Source organism: Aythya ferina (genome assembly GCF_964211825.1).
Source record: "Aythya ferina genome assembly, chromosome: 2".
Taxonomy (NCBI): Eukaryota; Metazoa; Chordata; class Aves; order Anseriformes; family Anatidae; genus Aythya; species Aythya ferina.
In genome coordinates, this window is record NC_140297.1 from 68,788,308 (window position 1) to 68,808,844 (window position 20,537).

A 20,537-nucleotide genomic window follows, 5' to 3' on the forward strand; every position below is an offset into this window, starting at 1 on the left:
GTGACTAAATCTATAATAGCTAAAAAAAAAAAAAAAAAAAAAAAAAAAAAAAGTTCCAGCTGGCCAAAATCAGCATGGCAAAAATACAAATAGCTGAACTGTTTTACCTCCCAGAAGAGGAATGTTCATGTTGCAGAGGACATTGTCCAGTAGTTCAGAGTTTCACCCCAGCTTCACTATGTTTTTTTTGGATTCTGTTTTTTTGGTTGTTTTTTTTGTTGTTGTTGTTTGTTTGGGGGTTTGTTTTTTGTTTGTTTGTTTTTGATTTTGTATTTGTTATTTCTTGGGAAGGGGAAGACACCACTCTAAACTTTGCAACTGAAGGCATAAGAAACCTCAGTCGAAGACCTGATTTCAGGTCTGTTTTCAGGTGCAAAGTAAGCCAAGATCAGTCTGTACCAACCATGGCTTGAAAACCTCTGTAAGAGTAAGGAAAGCAAGAGCTTTTCTCCCCATTGCATCTGGAAAAGGGCCTAGGGCAGCTCTACTGCTGCATTTCATGGGAAAGAATGTCCAAAAACCTGTCCCCAGAGCTTTGCTGAGTGCTGAAGTGTTTTTGCTTAATCTTTCCAGTATTGCCATTATCCAAGAACAAGTTTACCAGTAGCTGGCACAAGCAAAAAAAATGTTTTCCTTTGTACTATTATTTTAAGAGGTTTCCAGTCCCTGCAGTTGTGTTATATTGGAAGATTATGTGCCCACAACCCTGTTTATAAGCTAGCAGTTTTCCCAAGCTATGAATGCCACAGACAGCTTCCCATACAGCTCTTACATCTGTTTCCAGGGCTGTTCACCACAGGTTAAGTATTGCCCCAACTTCTACAAAACAAAACAAAACAAAACAAAACAAAACAAAACAAAAACAAAAACAAAAAAAAAAAAAAAAAAAAAAAAAAAACAACAACAACAAAAAAAAAGAGCTTAAAAAAAAAAAAAAAAAGGCCTTAAAGAGCTGTGTGGGGCTACAGACTGTACTGGTAATCTTACCGATTATTATTCTCTTTATTAATGTTATACGTGAAGCACTCAACTCAATCTGAATTTAGTAACATTAAATTAGTAATAATAAATAATTAGTAATAAATAATTTAGTAATAATAATAAACACTAATAATAAACTTGATTACGTCTATACATATATACAATCAGAAAAGGTGTCAAACAATGGTTTAAGTTCCTTTAAGTTCCATTACTTAACAGTATCCATTTTCCATTCCTTTTCTTGATTGCAAACACCAGAGAATTCCATGGCTAGTCATGGGAACAATAGGTCTTGCTTTAGGTTGTTAAGCAACTCAGTCTTCGGGCCTTATGTATCCCGTTCTTCCCAAATCGGAGAAAAGCATATCCATCTCCTTTTCAAGGCCAATAGGGCCTGGGTCAAAAGGCACGTCCAGGTCAACAGGGGGCGAAACAACAAAAGCCTTCGATGGCTGTAGCAGCAGAGGGGCCCATGGCGTAGCAGTCGGATCAGTAAAGGAGCCCACAGCTCCCTCACTATCTGGCAAACCACACGTTTCTGACTGTGGTCCCACACGACTCTTTAAGGCCTCAGAAACTGCTTGCCAGGTGCCGAGCAATCCCACTGCAACCTTGTCATTTCTAGTTGCAGAGTCCCACTCCTTGAACTCAATTTGGTCCCACGTTTCAGGATCATAAACCATCTGATTGCTAATAAAGAGAATAAGCTGTAAGGTTACCAGGACAGTCTTTGTTGCTAAGGACGTATGATTCACCATAATGCTATGCTTACCAGCCAGGGCCAGTTGTGTGCACGGCTCCGCTTCTCTCAACTTGAGCTTCTTCCCAGCTCCGGTGTGCCTATTTCCAGTGACTTTCTGTACAAGTTTCTTTGAGCAGTTTGCTGAGTTTGGCCGAACCTATCTTCATAAGGCAATCAATGTTCCTGTTCCTGTCCTGGTCCCTGTTCTGCTAGCCTGTCCCCATTCATTCCTTTTTTCTACTTCTTTATTGATGACATAACCTCATTATATCGTGTTACTTTTTTTTTTTTTCTTTTTCTTTTTCTTTTTTTTTTTTTTTTTTGAGGACAGGCTCCCCTCCTATACCCTTCTCCCCACAGCAATCCTTTTCAAACAACTTTTCATTGGTCAAACAACTTTGCCCAGTAACCAGCAAACACCCAGCAATTTCTATGCCTTAATGGCTGGAGAACAAGCAACCCCAGATAGCATGGCATCTCCTGAATCACCCTTCTTTGTTCCCTCTAAACTGTTTGCATTCCTGGTGGCCTCATCCTTAAGAGCCTGATGTTATCATCAACCATGGGGCCTGCTGACCCCCATGGCCACACTCCCACATCTCCCCCTTCTTTATTAACAACCATCTTCTCGGCATGAATTATTACTCCATATATCACAGAGGATTAATACTTAGGAGACAGTTTAAAGCTTCCCAGAGCTGAAACCTCTACCATCAACCCTGAAACCAAACAAGACAAAGCATTTGTGCATTTATTCACCCCCCAAACACCTTAATCTCCAGAAGTAGGATTAAAGACACCCAGAAAACAGTATGGAGGCTTATGTGTTAAGGGACCAAATCGTCAAGAACCTCCATCTATTTTCCAGTGAAGACACTGCAAAACAGGGCCCAATCAGGCACTACCTTACAATATTGAGGTGTATATTACAAACCTGAAGAGCTTTATCACACAAATTTTGTTGATGGAAACATTCTTTACAGTCGCCTCTTCCCTGTCATCTAACAGTACTAAAAACAAATGAAAAATCAACCTACTGGATTAATGATGAACACAGGCAAGGGACAATCTCTTAATTTAGTAGAAATAGAAAGTTTAAAACAACCTTCAAGTGTCATCAGCAAAGGCAGTGCAGAATTTCTCCCTCTTTCACGACACAATTCTGTCAATTAGCCAGAAACAGCAATTACCAGTTCTTTTCTTTATTATTTGTGATGAACTAAAACTTTCTGAAGATGATAGATAGCTCCTTGGAAAATACAACGTTCAGTTCTGCTAAATTTGCACTTTCCTGTTTTTTTTTTGTTTTGTTTTGTTTTGTTTTTAAACCATTCTTTCACACAGTCCATGAAGAGAAAGAAGTTGGAGCTGCTGGGGGAAACAGGAGCAACAGGACACACAGCACAGAAGAAAACGCCAAGGAATAACTTCAAGGAGACCACATAGCTTTCTCATTTAGCTTACTGACCAGGGCAAAGACGTGTTCCTACACTTTCGTTAATTAAACAGAAAAGTTAACATTGTTAGCAACATTAGGAACGAAACCTCATTTAAATTGTTCCAAAACAAAATAAAAAAGCAGTTGATATATTCAGAGGATGACCTTTGAGAATACTGGCTTCATTAACATTTCAAACAGCAAAGCACAAACTTAAGACAGGAAATAAAATTACAGTGCTATTTGACTCCAGAAATGTATATCATTAGCATGCCCATAATTAACAGGATACCAATGTTTGTCCCATTGTCTCTGTTAATAATGGTGTAACATGCAAATGAGACTTCTTCTAAGAACGTTGAAGGGAATGTTTAAATTTATTGCACATGTTAAGCACATGAGTGTTATATATGGAGTGGTAATTTGTGTCGATAAAATGGCTGATATTAATAAAGAAGAGGGAGATGTGGGAGTGTGGCCATGGGGGTCAGCAGGCCCCATGGTTGATGATAACATCAGGCTCTTAAGGATGAGGCCACCAGGAATGCAAACAGTTTAGAGGGAACAAAGAAGGGTGATTCAGGAGATGCCATGCTATCTGGGGTTGCTTGTTCTCCAGCCATTAAGGCATAGAAATTGCTGGGTGTTTGCTGGTTACTGGGCAAAGTTGTTTGACCAATGAAAAGTTGTTTGAAAAGGATTGCTGTGGGGAGAAGGGTATAGGAGGGGAGCCTGTCCTCAAAAAAAAAAAAAAAAAAGAAAAAGAAAAAGAAAAAAAAAAAAAGTAACACGATATAATGAGGTTATGTCATCAATAAAGAAGTAGAAAAAAGGAATGAATGGGGACAGGCTAGCAGAACAGGGACCAGGACAGGAACAGGAACATTGATTGCCTTATGAAGATAGGTTCGGCCAAACTCAGCAAACTGCTCAAAGAAACTTGTACAGAAAGTCACTGGAAATAGGCACACCGGAGCTGGGAAGAAGCTCAAGTTGAGAGAAGCGGAGCCGTGCACACAACTGGCCCTGGCTGGTAAGCATAGCATTATGGTGAATCATACGTCCTTAGCAACAAAGACTGTCCTGGTAACCTTACAGCTTATTCTCTTTATTAGCAATCAGATGGTTTATGATCCTGAAACGTGGGACCAAATTGAGTTCAAGGAGTGGGACTCTGCAACTAGAAATGACAAGGTTGCAGTGGGATTGCTCGGCACCTGGCAAGCAGTTTCTGAGGCCTTAAAGAGTCGTGTGGGACCACAGTCAGAAACGTGTGGTTTGCCAGATAGTGAGGGAGCTGTGGGCTCCTTTACTGATCCGACTGCTACGCCATGGGCCCCTCTGCTGCTACAGCCATCGAAGGCTTTTGTTGTTTCGCCCCCTGTTGACCTGGACGTGCCTTTTGACCCAGGCCCTATTGGCCTTGAAAAGGAGATGGATATACTTTTCTTCAATTTGGGAAGAACGGGATACATAAGGCCCGAAGACCGAGCTGCTTGACAACTTAAAGCAAGACATATTGTTCAAAAGGAATGGAAAATGGAGACTGTTGTTTGCAATCAAGAAAAGGAATGGAAAATGGATACTGTTAAGTCATGGAACTTAAACCATTGTTTGTTACCTTTCCTGATTGTATGTATGTATAGGCATATGTTTAGTATGTAAAAGCAATGTTCTGTATATTTAGAATGTTTGATGTTCGTATGTGCGTGTTGGTGGAGCGTAGACTCCCTGCATACCCAGCGCTGTTTACTTGCCTTTTATACCTAAGTATAAATATTACTAAATTCAGATTGAGTTGAGACTTCATTTATAACATGAGTAAAGCCAAACAAGCCCCTTTCTGCTCTGAAAGGAAGGGATGCCTCCACACCTACCTGTCCTCCTAGCCTCGCACAAACAATTGCAGAAGGTAGAGGCAGGTTGCACTTAAAACAGAAAGCCACCCTTCCCCATCACACCACAGCAAATTAGTTGCCTGGGGAACCACCAGCGACCTATGTAGGTGTTAGAGAAAGAAGTTCAGAGGCTAACATCACCCCTTCCACACGATGCCATGGGGGATGGCAGATCCCATTCCTCTGAAGGGGATCGTTTTCTCTAGACGTACCAGTGGTGCCTCCTCTTGGATGGATTAGTGATGATATCCACCCCCGTGAAATACACTTGGGCCCATTCCTTAGACTGCAATCAATCAACTAATGCACAAGTCACCATTTAGCAAGCTATTCCTCCTTTAAATGGCAGTATGCACATTTGTGGGTTTGTTTTTTAAAAATAAACACACCACACATAAGAGTATTTCTGCTGTTTCCTCAGATGTATTCTGCAGTCAGACCTCACTGCTGGGAAACATCGCTCTGATATTCTGTCTACTCCCAATTTCATTCTCTTTTCCCATGTTAGACCTTTTCAAACAAATCTCCCCCCTCCATAGTGTCTGTATTCCCAAGCCATGGCACCTGTAGGCCACTTGGTCATAAGCTGACAGGTTGTAGGACTTATCTCACCTATGTCAGACCAGCCTGACAATCTGCAAAGACCCATCTAATGCCTTATGATAGAGAGGCAAGGCATGGTAATGAGTTCCTAAAAGGATTCTGCCTATTCTCAGGGTACAATGAAGGGCTTAGCATGATGAAGTCATGAAGTGTCACTGCCATCCCTACAGTTCTGTGATTAAACCAAGTTAAGTATTTTCCATCTATTTCCCTTGTTATTCCTTTCCCTTGCAAGGGGGCTGAAGTAGAAAGAAATTCAGTTTACCCTCTTGTAAGGTTTGTGGGGGAGAGAGGGGGGAATTATTTACTACCTCCCTCTCCTTGTATTAAGGCATCATTTAGATTATGAGTTTGCTTACAAACTCCTTAAAAAAAAATCACAAGAATGCTTATCTGACCAGTTGTTTTGGTCACAAAATAAACATGAACCTGTCATCATCAAGCTGTTATACAATTACTGTTGTGCTCCAGATTATGGCACCAACCTCTTAAGGGTTAAGGAAATAATTATGGTGGGGCTGAGAGACTTAGTAAACAGTGGAAGATCAAGGATGAACCAGATTTGTTGATCCCAGCAGAGAACTACAATTAAGATGTAATATTTCCTTAATTTTTTATTTCTTCCCCCCCCCCCCCCCCCCTTACTGTTTATCAGTATTAAAAAGGCAATTTATATTTTGCAGTTCTCCAGATCTGCCAGTATATTTCACAGCAGGCAGGTAAGATTAAACTGTCCATCACAACAAGCTGTCCTTTCCCTGTTCTTATATTATCAAAGCCTATTGAGATTAGAGCCATAGGAAACTGGAGGAAATTTGCCTCAAGTTCATGAGATTATGAAGTTAAATTCCTATACACCTGTAGTTTTCATTAATAAGAAAGCAAAATCCCTGAGGTTCCCTCAGTGGCAGGGGAAGAGTTTAAGACTGAGAAACGTTATATGCATTTGCTGAACTTTTTCAGGACATCACAAAATGTCTTCCCAGAATGCCCTAACACAGCAGATAACTGGAAAAGAAAGCAAAATCTCTCAGAAACATGGGGCTGATCTGTTTAAAGAGGGAAACTGCTTACCCCACTCAGCAAGACCACGAGAAAGGCTTTGAGCCACTTTCCTTTCCACGGGACTCTTATCCAACCTCTTGCCTACTGCTGTGTGTGAAGGTCACTTCAAAATACTTAACTGGATCCACATACCAGCATCAACACCACTGTGACCCCTCCAAAAAAAAAAAAAAAAAAAAAAAAAAAAAAAAAAAAAAAAAAAAAAGATGATGTTTAGCACCTTTCACTAGGAGTCAATATTACAGCTTCTCTTTATCAGTTATGCATAATGAGTGACACCAATCTCAATAACACATGTACAAGGTGCTTCTAGATTTGTTATTGATTGATATGCTTCTTACCCAGATCTGAAAACCAGGACATGTCACTGTAGCCATCTCCTGCTTGCTCCCCAACCTAATATCCCTGTTCTCCGTTCACTTCATGAACACCCTTTCAGCAGCACCTACCATGCAAACTCTAAGTCATCTAGGCTCAGAGTACCTACAGGACTCCTCCCATGATGCATCACTCCTCACCCGCCAGTTGAGCTGATCTCTGTTTGGCAAAGGTCTGCGTACTTTCCCTAGAGTTTGAACCAAGGCTATGAAGCAACGGATGACCACAGATTGTCAGCTATCTCCATGTGGCTGTCACCTTCTAACTGGCAAGGCCAAGCACTCCGTATCTGACCAGAAGCAAACATAACTTGTGTTGTGGTTCAGCCTGGCTGACAGCTCAGCACCACACAGCCACTTGCTCACCCTCCCCCCTCCCTCTCTGGAATGGGGGAAAGAAGTGAGAAAAAGAAGCCTGCGGTTTGAGATAGAGACAGTTTATTAGGACAGAAAAGAAAATGATAACAATATGTACAACACAAGTGATGCACACTGCAATCACTCACCACCCGCTGACTGATGCCCAGCCTATCCCCAAGCAGCTGCCCCCCTTGACCCAGTCTAGCCACCCCTATATATTGCTTAGCATGACGTCAGATGGTATGGAATACCCCTTTGGCCAGTTTGGGTCAGCTGTCCTGGGCCTGTCCCCTCCCAGCTCCTGCTGCACCCACTGGCAGGACAGAGCAAGAAGCTGCAAAGTCCTTGCCTTAGTGTAAGCACTGCTCTGCAACAATTAAAACATCAGCATGTTATCAGCACTCTTCTCATCCTAATCCAAAACATAGCACCCTACCAGCTACTAGGAGGAAAATTAACTCTATCCTAGCTAAAACCAGGACAACTTGGCTCCAAGTGGTGCTGAATGCCTGTGGTAAATCACAAATGTTTGTGCTACGGAGCAAGCCAGCTAGTTGTTATATTTAGGGAAACCACTCAGCATGAGCTGATTCAAACTGCAAAAGCCCCGGGACATCCCAACACCATGATGATGGGAACAGCCTAAGGGACCAAGGGAAAAATGAGTAATCACACATAAAAAACTGCTACTGGGAGCAACGCATGGAGCTCTGTGTCAGAGCCCAGGTACACCCCACGGTTTTGTTTGCAGTGTAGATAAAGTCTACCTCTTTCTTTATGGACCTCCGGTCAAAACCAGAGGTCACCCTTCCAACCAGAGCAGCGTAAGGAAAGAAGGCCTTCTAGGTCACCCATACCCTTTTGTGCTGTCTCCACCAAACTCTACCTTTGGATGCTTGCTGACACAAAGCCCTATTAATTCACAGTTGAAGGAATTTAGGGAACCACATTTCTTAGAAGCCTTTACTAGATACACTTTATCATTCCTAATCTAAAGCACCTTTCTTCCCACTAAAGTCCCCTGCTACTTAAAAACCAGGACTGCCTGAGGACAGATGTGTCCCTACAAAGCACAGAACATAAACTTCCTGTCCATCCCATGACTGACGAGTCACATTATCTGGGGTGACAGTCAAACACAGAGAAATTAAGCGCTTTCACAGCTTGGAGAACAGAATGAAAAGGCAGAAATGTGAAAGAGTGAAGGGCTGAAAATATTTGCTCCTCAGAAGGATTGATTTTTAAATCCTCTGCTTCACACATATGAGGCAGCAGCAGGAAATCTTGCATACCCAGATGTATGTTTCAGCCAGCAGGAATGGGCTCAATAAATCCAGTAAACACGAAAGTGTTGAGGACAGGTAGACGTAATTCTTTTTCCAGCTCCAATCTGCTAATTGATAAAGTACACGACTGTTCGCAGTTCATTTTTCTCACCCATTTAACAAGAATTACAGCTACACATTCTTATAAAATTCCTCAGCAGCTGTAGACTACAGGAGAAGGGGACAAAGGGAAGGAAACAATGCCTTCCAGCTTCATAAACAAATTAGAGCTGGGAGAAGATGTAATTCAGTACTGGCTGTTATTTTTGCCAGCTCTTTAGACAGGATCTAAATCTGTTACAGAAGTGGATGAAACGTACATCCTTTTGCTATGCCCACCTCCCCTCAGCAGCTTCCATCCCACCCCTAGGTCTGGTAGTTCACAGCGCAGGCTCTGTTTGAGGACATCCTTGATGGGAATAAACAGATCTTGCAGCAATCACGTTTGGGTTAATTGCTGCTATTGTACTCAAGCACAACGTTGACCTGAAGTGCCCACTGTGCTTTCCTTTGAAGCTATGCCCACTTAGAATTCAAATGAGAGCATCTCCTATTGATGATTCACCAGCAGATAAGCAGAAGACCAAAGGTACTAAATGGGTTCCTCAGACATAATCACATTTTCTAAAGCGAGCACTGAGAAAGCATAAAGATGAGACTAGCTTTCAGTAACAGTACAGAAAGATGTATTTGTGTAAAATGTTTTCAAAGGATTAATTTTTCAGAACAAACAAGGATTGATACAACAGAAGGCAACTGCAATACATACATGTATAATTGTTCATGCTAAGCACAAACAGAAACAAGGAGACAAAGTCACAGAAAGACTCCAACACAAGTTTATAAGGAGCTTTTACATAGCAGGGGGATGTGTTTGAGATAAACAGTGAAGTTGATGAACAGTAAGCCACCTCTCTATACTTACAGCAATGTCAAATCTAATGCACAGAGGCAACACCACAGCAGCAATCCACAGAAAACCACAACAGCCATGGGTCCCAGCAAAGACCCCACACCTCAAGGGACACAAGGCTAAGCGTGCTCTGAAGCTTACCACTAACCCCGTTTGCCTATCCAACATTCTTCAGCAGTGGCAGTCACTGAAGTAGTCTATCTACCTGTTAAAGTACACAGACAGCAACAGGAGAACCAAAATCTGTTTCCAGGAAGATATGTTACAAAAAGAAACAAAACCAGCAGTAAAAAAATTAAAAAAAAAAATAATAAAAAAAATCCCCAATGAGCCCTGTTGAGTATCAGTCTCCCTGCATAGATGTTAACAGGCAATAACAAAGAATTTTAATTCCCACAGGCTTCATATGTTCAAACCTAATCAAATATATTTACAGCAACATAAGGAATGAGAAGGGGAAAAAAAAAAAAAAACACCCTGTGTTGTGACAGACATCCACAACACTCTCTTGGTCAGGCTAACAGCTGGATAGCTAGCAAAGAAACGAGATGGGAGGCAGCCCAGCTTGTTATCCTGCAGCAAAGCTGCTGTAATTTAGCAGGCACTGAGACAAATCAGCAAGATTTACTTGAGACACCTGAGACACCCCAGATACTTTGTGGCAAAGAAGGAAGAAAAATCCTGATTTCTTGGTGATGAATGGAAGGGGTAAGAGTGGGGCAAACACCTGCAGACATGAGCAGCTCTGCAGTCACCAGCCCTTCATACCTTTTGTGGGAGCCACAAATTAATCCACAAGGAGCTCACATGCAGGAGCAGTGGATACAACCAGAGCTCTCTAGCTCTGAAGTAAACTGTAAATGACTAATTAAAGGCCAAATAGTATTACCATTACTCATGTTGCCTGGTATGTTCTGCTGTGAGTGGTCCCTTTGGCTTCAATTAGTTGCTATCCTGATGGGTGCTGACTAAATAGCAGGTAAATGCCCAGTCTTGGCAAGTTGAGAAATACTGCCTTTTTGAGAAAGTTTTCTTACCGAATGCCTTGTTGCTTTGCAGCTCATTACCCCACCTGAGATGAGCAATTCAGGACTCTGAAAGGTCTCAGTACTACACTTCTTGTTTGAGGAGTCTGCTTTTTCCTGGAGACAAATGCTGTGAGCCACACCTGCATGAGTCCTCAGCAGGACCTAGAGGAGCAGCTGGCTTGGGCACATCCTCAACAGAGAGGCTCTGAAGTTCATGGAGTGCCATCCCTCACCTCCTGCAAGTTGCCCCCACTGCCACCAGGCTTTGGTGGTTGAATTATGGCCTGGGGGAGCACACTGGAGAAAACATTTTTGATGTTTCAATTTTAAAGAGAGACAGGGAGATGCTGCAATGTCAATTACAGCAGAGCTTGTGTGCTCAGAAACCTCCCAAAGAGGGATTTTAGAGCTGCTCTCATCTTGCATACGCCCTCCGCACAGGGCTATGTGTGTGTCAAACAGTCCAAAACAAAAATACCCCAAATATATATAACCCCCCAGCAAGAAAAAAAGTCATAAGAATCAGCTGTTATTTTTCATTTCATAGCTTTTTAGAAGCTCAGTAGAAGTTTGTGGGGTATTTGTTTTTAAATGGCTTCTTGTAGCACGTTAAAGACACCAGATGCCTTGTATTTATTACACAGCCATCCCAGCTTGCATGGGAACAAGACATTATTTTGTGTGAAGTTTTTCTTCTAATATCTCTATTTATATACAGCACTGATCTTGCTCCATAACAAGACCAGATTGACATTATGTTCTGGAAAGCTTCATGTCTTTCAATTTCAGGAAAAATAGGACCAATTTCTTATAAGTTTTTCCTCCTCCTCCACCCCCTCCTCAACAGAAAAAGAGGTTTTCCTATGAACCCTGTGAGCACAGGCTAACTGAGGGTCATCGGGAGAGCAAGCTTGGGGGCAACAACATTACAGAAAAAGTTGAAGCCTTTGATGAGAAGTTCCCTTTGTTTATCTGTAACTTTAAGCTGTATCAATTGCTCAAACTGCTTTTGTCACCTCAGCTGACTTTGCTGAGCAAAGAGGACTTGCTCAGCACCAGAGTGCCTGGAAAGATCCCAAAAGCCCCTGCAAAAGATCCAGGCAACATCTCCAACACCAGAAAAAGCAAAGTGTGCTCCCAGTAACACCTGCAAGGATCAGCATGGACCGGATGGTCATGCACAGCTTGTTGTCTTATTTCCACCTCCTCTTCTGGGCTTACCTGACAGTTAGGTAGAGGATTTATCTCCCTTGTGGTAAATAGGGAAGTTACATGGGTGCTCAAATTACAGAAGTTTTAAATATCTCATGAGCTTTTTCCAGCTTGAGTCTTAACCAGTTGTCAGCAAAGAAGCAGGTGCCTCCATTGGCAAACACAGGGGGAGAAGGAAAAGGGAAAAGCACAAAAGACAGCCCAAAAGTAGTAAAAGGAAAACAGGCTTTGCATTCCACATGCCATCTTCAGGTCTTAACTGGTTGCACCACTTGAGGCCAGGCTGGCTATGAACTGGAGACAGCAGCCCAGATCACCTTGGAGCCAGTGACTTTTTAGTTTATTTGTGTGTTTTTAATGACAGCAGTCAAAAGAGCTGCTGGTGTAGATCTAGAAGTCATGTTAGTGACACCAGCTGGGTTGAGGGAACAGCTAATATATTTGTGTGTAGGTACATCTACAAGAAATCAGCAGAAGCTGATTTTGAATGAAGGAGGGGAAATACATGAGTTATTCAAAGCATGAACCAGGCACTTCCTGAGCAGTCAGTTATGGAAATAAATCATCTTATTTTGATCCTCAGCCATTTATAATCACAAAGAAAAATGGAAGTCTTGTTACCTTTGAAGCCTGTAACCATTTCACTCCAATCACTCCAAACCTCATCATTCTACAAAAACCCAACTGACTGGCTCCTTTCCTCAGCTGGTCTTTCCCCAAACCCTGAATGTTGATCTACGCACACATGCTCAGTTCAAAGCAGTAAGGCCTGAACAACCCCAGTAACAACCAAGCATCCTCCTTACTCTCATAAGACTTCAGATGACCCAGGTAGGCTCATAAAACAAGACAAACATAAAAGAGATTTTCCTAATTAAATGAAGGCCATCAAAAGTAATCTAAGTTCTTAAAGAAATGTTACAGTGTTTATAAAGGGAAGATGATGCTGTTCAAACTGCTCCTGAAAGGACCATACAAGCAACAAGTTTTCAGCATCTAGAGTATGTTTGTCTACTAGATACTTAGCAATATATCTATGTACACTTATTAAAAGTGAAAACATACACAAACCTTGGCAGTGGAGATACCCGCTGTGGATTTAACACATACTGCTCCCAAGTCTATTTATTTTCTCACATGCCTAGAGCACTCCCAACAAAGCCCAGAAGGCTTCAAACAAAACCTTCTAGGGTGCAATACCACTGCCACAGGCAGAGGTAGAAAATAAATGACTTCAGGTGCTTTGGGAACATTAGTAGTGCTGCAGGCAGAGAAGCAGGCCATGGAAAATAAATACAGCTAAGCAGTGGGAAGTAGATTACTTTTGCTCCTTTAGGCCTCCCACAGGGGAAGTGAATGGCAAATACAAGGCTAGAAAGGACTCCCAGAGTTACCAACACCCCCATTTTCCAACGTAGGAAGTTAGACCCTCTCCTTTTAAATTCTTCAGCTGACCCTGCTAACATTATGAAAAGAAAACAGCAAGCTCCAATGAAGTCCTGCACCACTACCACCACCCATGCCTCAGCTGGCAGAGAACAGCCACCTCCAGCTTGGGACAACTTGGTCAGCAGAAGAAGATGACCTCAGGTAAAGACCCCCTTGATTTACAAAGATAACACAAAGGGTCATCTGATCCTTTGACTAACTTGTACACAGCTAGACTATGACTTGACTATGACAGCTAGACAATGACTAGCTTGAACACAGCAAGCAGGCAAACACCAGCCATGCAGTGAGTATAATGCAAACCATAATACAAGACTCACATGAAGGGGTGACACGTGATTAACTTTTGCCAGACAGGCCAGGGCTAGCACAGAGCCAGGTACACACCAAAACATATAAACACATACCTCTGTTATAAATGACAATACAACTCAATCTGAATTTAGTAATATTTATATGTATTTATATTATATATCTATATAATTATAAATACATAATATATGTATATGTATTTATAAATATATGAATGTATTTATATATTCATAAATATTCATTTAAAATTATTTTTTAGAATCTTTACTAAAACATTTCCATGCCTTAATGGCTGGAGAACAAGAAACCCCAGACGGCATGGCATCTCCTGAATCACCCTTCTTTGTTCCCTCTAAACTCTTTTACATTCCTGATGGCCTCATCTTTAAGAGTCTGATGTTATCATCAACCATGGGGCTTGTCGATGCCCATGGCCACACTCCCACATTTCCCCCTTCTTTAGTAATATCAACCATCTTCTTGACATGAGTTATTACTCCATATATCACAATCCCACCTCTTATTTTGAATCTCATTAATTCGTGTCTTGGCTTCAAATTTGGCCAAGGCCAATTGAACCATAAGAGAGACTCTGTCTTCTTGAGGACTTTCCACTGGGATTGTGGTAAACTGCATTCCTTGGATTATTATTCTCCGTACAAGGAGTGTAATACAAGAAATTAAGCATGGGATTGTTAGTAGTCCCAAAATCTTTTCCCTTTCCTCCAGCTGCAATTGCATATTGGGTTTCTTTCCTCTGCTTTAACTCACATGGATTATAAATAGTAAAGTTCACTGGATTACAGTCTCTTGAACTTTATTCCAGTCTCTTTCTTTATTTCTCCCTTATTAAGATAGGCCTTTAATCCAGTGCACAAACTAGATTCCTTCTGCCATGTACCCCAACATACACAGCTCCAGCCTCCAGGCGCACACCCACAGAAATAATGACTTTTATTGACTTCTCCACCACTACTGATACATGGAAAACACCGTGTCAACCTCGTTCTATTTTTTGGACATATATATTTTTACCTCTACCAAAGGTGGCACTCCCCCTGTGGGGTTTTGGGGTCCCCAAATACAAGTTTTAATATACATAAAGTTAGCATTCAAAGGGTAGCTATGCCTGATATACTTCAAGATCTTTTAAGGTTAACTTTCAGATCTCCAGGAGTAGACTCAACCTTCCAATTTCCAGTTATGGAACCCTTTTCTCCTGACCCATCCTGGAACCTTCAAAGAAGTTCCAAATTCCTGGAACCCTCAAAGAGGTTCTGAATCCCTGGCTGTGCCTGTGTCTAGAGGTATCTTGCAAGTGGTTAACCCACCCACGAATTCTTAGCTTCGGAACTAAGTTCTGTTTCAGTCACACCCTTACACACAGTCACACAACTGAATCCCACCCCAACTGAATGGTATACTCACAAATCCTCTTCATTTGGGTCTTCACACGCAGAATTACGGGTCACAGAGGGAGAGCTCTTGGTTCTTTACTTGCCTCTTATGTTCGAAATCGGGTTGGACTCTAGCACCACTTTCCACAAGGGTCACTATGTGGGGCACCTCCCTTTACTGGTCGCAAATCCAAAGTCCAAGAAGATCACGTCGGGGTCATCAATTTGTTATACATGAAGATACAACTCAATCTGAATTTAGTAATATTTATAAAAGGCAAGTAAACAGTGCTGGGTGCGCGGGGAATCTATGTTCTACCAACACACACACACGAACATTGAACTTTCTAAATATACAGAACATTGCTTTTACATATTAAACCTGAGTACGCCTATACATATGTACAATCAGAAAAGGTATAAATTGAAACATAAACATGGCAAAGTTTTCTGAATTCTGGCAAGCGTTTAACAAACAATCCTTTAAGTCTATTACTATTAATGTCCATGACTGGGGGAGCATAGTTAGAGTTCATAATCCCGGTTGAAGTGCTCTCCTATCTTCCATGACTTCATTAATTTCTCTCATATCATATAACAGTCTCCATTTTCCATTCCTTTTCTTGATTACAAACACCGGAGAATTCCAGGGCTAGTCATGGGAATAATAAGTCTCGCTTTAGGTTGTTAAGCAACTCGGCCTTCGGGCATTATGTATCCTATTCTTCCTGGATTGAAGGGAAACATTTCCATCTCCTTTTCAAGGCCAATAGGGCCTGGGTCAAAAGGCACGTCCAGGTCAACAGGGGGCGAAACAGCAGAGGGACCTGCAACGGCAGTAGTGGTGGTGGGGCCGCTGGTGTAGCAGAAGGATCAGTGGACAAGCCTGCAACTCCCTCACTATCTGACAAGCCACACGTGTCTGATTGTAGTCCCACATGGCTCTTTAAGGCCTCAGAGATTGCTCGCCAGGTGCCGAGCAATCCCACTGCAACCTTGTCATTTCTAGTTGCAGAGTCCCACTCCTTGAACTCAATTTGGTCCCATATTTCAGGATCATAAACCATCTGATTGCTAATAAAGAGAATAAGCTGTAAGGTTACCAGGACAGTCTTTGTTGCTAAGGATGTATGATTCACCATAATGTGCATCTGCTTACCAGCAAGGGGCAGTTGTGTGCATGGGTCCACTTCTCTCAACTTGAGCTTCTTCCTAGCTCCAGTGCGCCTATTTCCAGTGACTTTCTGTACAAGTTTCTTTGACCAGTTTGCTGAGTTTGGCCGAACCTGTCTTCATAAGGCAATCAATGTTCCTGTTCCTGTCCTGGTCCCTGTTCTGCTAGCCTGTCCCTATTCATTCCTTCTTTCTGCTTCTTTTTTGATGACATAACTTCATTAAATCGTGTTGCTTTTTTTTTTTTTTTTTTTTTTTTTTTTTTTGAGGACAGGTTCCCCTCTTATACCCTTCTCCCCACAGCAATCCTTTTCAAAAACAACTTTTCATTGGTCAAACAACTTTGCAAAGAAAAGCAACAGCAAACACCCAGCAATTTCTATGCCTTAATGGCTGGAGAGCAAGCAACCCCAGATAGCATGGCATCTCCTGAATCACCCTTCTTTGTTCCCTCTAAACTGTTTGCATTCCTGGTGGCCTCATCCTTAAGAGCCTGATGTTATCATCAACCATGAGGCTTTCCAACCCCCATGGCCGCACTCCCACATTTCCCCCTCCTTTATTAACAACAACCATCTTCTTGACATGAATTATTACTCCATATATCACACCTGCAGCAACAGAAATCAGCCACCCATAAAGGCAGGCTCTGAAAGAGCTGAAATGGAGCTGCTAGGGCATAGGCAGGGATGGGGAAAGGCCATAGGTGTGACCCCTCAGGGACATTATGGGCTGTAAAGGCCTTGTCCTCACCTGGTGCTCCTCCTCTGGTGGCCGTGATCTTCAACCAGCAAGGCCCTAAATCTAGGTTCATGGCCTTTTAAAGTTAAACATCAGAGAAACTGCAATCTTCTGATGTGTCCCTGAAAACTGCCCTGTGTGTCCCTAGAGAGGTATTTGGAGGAGCAGGAGCTATGTTGACCACAAGCGCTGTTGGGAACCATTTTGTTTCCTCCATGAAAGCTGTATCCCTACAGTCTGCTTTCCTCAGGAATTAAAATTTAAGACCCCAAAACTGGCTTGGTACTTCTAACTGCTCTGACACTTAAAATCCTGTTTGTGAAACTTTTCCACCTATTTTTATTTTAAAAATTAAAAATATCTTAATGATATTGGAAATGTTTTCATTTCTTGTATGTATGTTCTGCCAAGTATTTCCAGCTCGTTGAATGTAAGGCACTTAAGAAATGTTAAACATTCAACATCAATGTTAATCTGTGCAACTGCCCCAAATCAAAGGCTCTATGCATTTGCTAAATACCACTAAATGAAGAAAAGCTTTTGAACAACTCTAGCACTATGAAAATTCATGAAGACAAATCTTCCTGCACTGACAGCCATCCTATGTACCTGTCTGCTCATCCAGCATTGTGCAGGGCCTTAAGTCTTCCCTCTCTTAAGGTTTTTTAAGTCAGGTAATCTCACAGGAAATTTAGCTATTTAAAAAAAAAAAAAAAAAAAAAAAAAGAAAAAAAAAAAAAAAAAAGAAAAAGAGAGAGAACATTGTGCAAATATCCATCCCTCCAGGCCTTAAAAATATTCCCACATATACTTCAAAACCCAAGGAGAGGCCAAGAAGAAACAATTTATTTTTTACATCTCATGCTACAACAGCTTTTGGAGCTGGCAGCATGTTCACAACTCAGGCAACAGCTGTGTTGCAGGCAAGAGAAAGACAAAAAGAAATGAATAACCTCCCCTTAACTTCTTCCTATGCTCCTAAGATCTGTGGATCATAGAACCAGTGGCTTCTCTATTAAAGTCACATATGATTTTTAGCCTTCTTAATGGAGACATTTCTGAAAGAACACTTTAAAAAGACACAAAAGAATTTTTAAAAGTAGCAGTTTGCATTATTAATGTTATATATGGAGTAGTAATTCGTGTCGAGAACATGGTTGATAGTACTAAAGAAGGGGAAAATGTGGGAGTGTGGCCATGGGGGTTGGAAAGCCTCGTGGTTGATGATAACATTAGACTCTTAATGATGAGGCCACCAGGAATGTAAAAGAGTTTAGAGGGAACAAAGAAGGGTGATTCAGGAGACTCCATGCAGTCTGGGGTTGCTTGCTCTCCAGCCATTAAGACATGGAAGTTGCTGGGTGTTTGCTGTTGTTGTTATATTCAAAGTTGTTTGACCAATGAAAAGTTGTTTTGAAAAGAACTGCTGTGGGGAGAAGGGTGTAAGAGGGGAGCCTTATAGATAAAAAAAGCCTCAAGATAAAAAAAGGCAACATGATGAAGTTATGTCATCAATAAAGAAGCTGGAAGAAGGAATGAAAAGGAACAGGCTGGCAGAATGGAGACCAGGATGGGAACAGGCACATTGATTGCCTCATGAAGATAGAGGTTCGGCCAAACTCAGCCAAACTGCTCAAAGAAACTTGTACAGAAAGTCGCTGGAAATAGGCACACCGGAGCTGGGAAGAAGCTCAAGATGAGAGAAGTGGAGCCGTGCACACAACTGCCTCTCGCTGGTAAGCAGTTGCGCATTATGGGGAATCATAGGTCCTTAGGAACAAAGACTGTCCTGGTAACCTTACAGCTTATTCTCCTTATTAACAATCGGACAGTTTATGATTCTGAAATAATGAGACCAAATTGAGTTCAAGGTGTGGGACTGCAACTAGAAATGACAAGGTTGCAGTGGGATTGCTCGGCACCTGGTGAGCAATCTATGAGGCTTTAAAGAGCCATGTGGGACTACAATCAGACACGTGTGGCTTGCCAGACAGTGAGGGAGCTGTGGGCTCCTTTACTGATCCGACTGCTACACCATCACGCCCCCCCACTGCTACAGCCATCGAAGGCTTTTGCTGTTTCGCCCCCTGGTGACCTGCACACGCCTTTTGACCCAGGCCCTATTGGCCTTGAAAAGGAGATGGATATACTTTTCTTCAATTTGGGAAGAACAGGATACATAAGGCCCGAAGGCGGAGTTGCTTGACAACTTAAAGTGAGACATATTGTTCAAAAGGAATGGAAAATGGAGTCATGGAACTTAAAGGATTGTTTGTTACCTTTTCTGATTGCATAGGCATACTCAGGTTTAGTATGTAAAAGCCATGTTCTGTATACTTGTACCCAAATGTATACTAATATGTATTTGTATGTTTGATGTTCGTGTGTGGGTGTTGGTGGAGCGTAGACTCCACGCATACCCAGTGCTGTTTACTTGCCTTTTATACCTTTTATAAATATCCTTTTGTAAATATTACTAAATTCAGATTGAGACTTCATTTATAACATTAACATGAATGAATTTTAAACCTCACAATTTACTTTTAACTTCTTTGCTTTTTCATTATTAACTTTCCCATATGCTCTACTCAACATAGCCCTATATAGAAATATGCTGAAGTTATTTAATATGAAGATTGAAAAGGCTTGGATAGCTAAGGCAAGTTCACATCCATCTGTCTTGTCTTTCTGACAACAAGGAATGAAAAGAACACCCTGGCATCTATTCTTATCTGAAGATCTGGGAGTAATTGTGGGTCTTGCAAGACTGAAGAGGGAATCATTAGGCATAATGCTAAGTCAGAAGAGTAGAAAGCAGTACAGTCTGTACTCCCAGGAGCTGTCTGAGCCATCTTTATGCAGAATAAGGTGCATCATCCTGTGCAACAGGATGGGCCTGAAAAATGAGGCTTTGCAAAGGAAAAGTGTTCAGTATGGAAAGCTTATTTGAGGTTACTGCTCTACTGGCAGCACCCAGAGGTCACCTGTTCTTGCTCCCTTATGGGCCCTGACTCCAGCTGCCCAACACCAGTCAGAGGTGCTGGTTCAAAGGCTGGAAGGTCACACCAGCACAGAGGTACAAGCCCCAGGGTGAACCAGCTTGGGCACAATAGTATTAGTGCCCATGTCTTCCAGTTCAAAAGCTGCCCTCAGCTCTGGAGAAAATTTGGCTGCAAGCTGGGGCTTCCCACATGTGACACCACACAGCGTAGGCAGGTGTGGAGAGAGAACAGGTGGAAACTTGGCAGTGTATTGGCCTCCTGCCCAGTGGGGTCTGTGCTTCCTTCAGGTCTGATGGCCAGCTCTGTTGGAGACACCTGATGAACTGGCTTTTCATTTTGTTATGAGAAGGGGAGGAAATAGACAATTTAACAAAATTCTACTTTTAAAACTGCCTCTCCTTTGGAAGTAGAATATCTAGCAATCCAATTGATGTCTTTATTGAAATGCCAGATCATGCAGAATTCCTCTGCAGCAGCCAGAAATTGTTCGTTTCCTGCATCAGAGAAGGCTAAAAAACCTG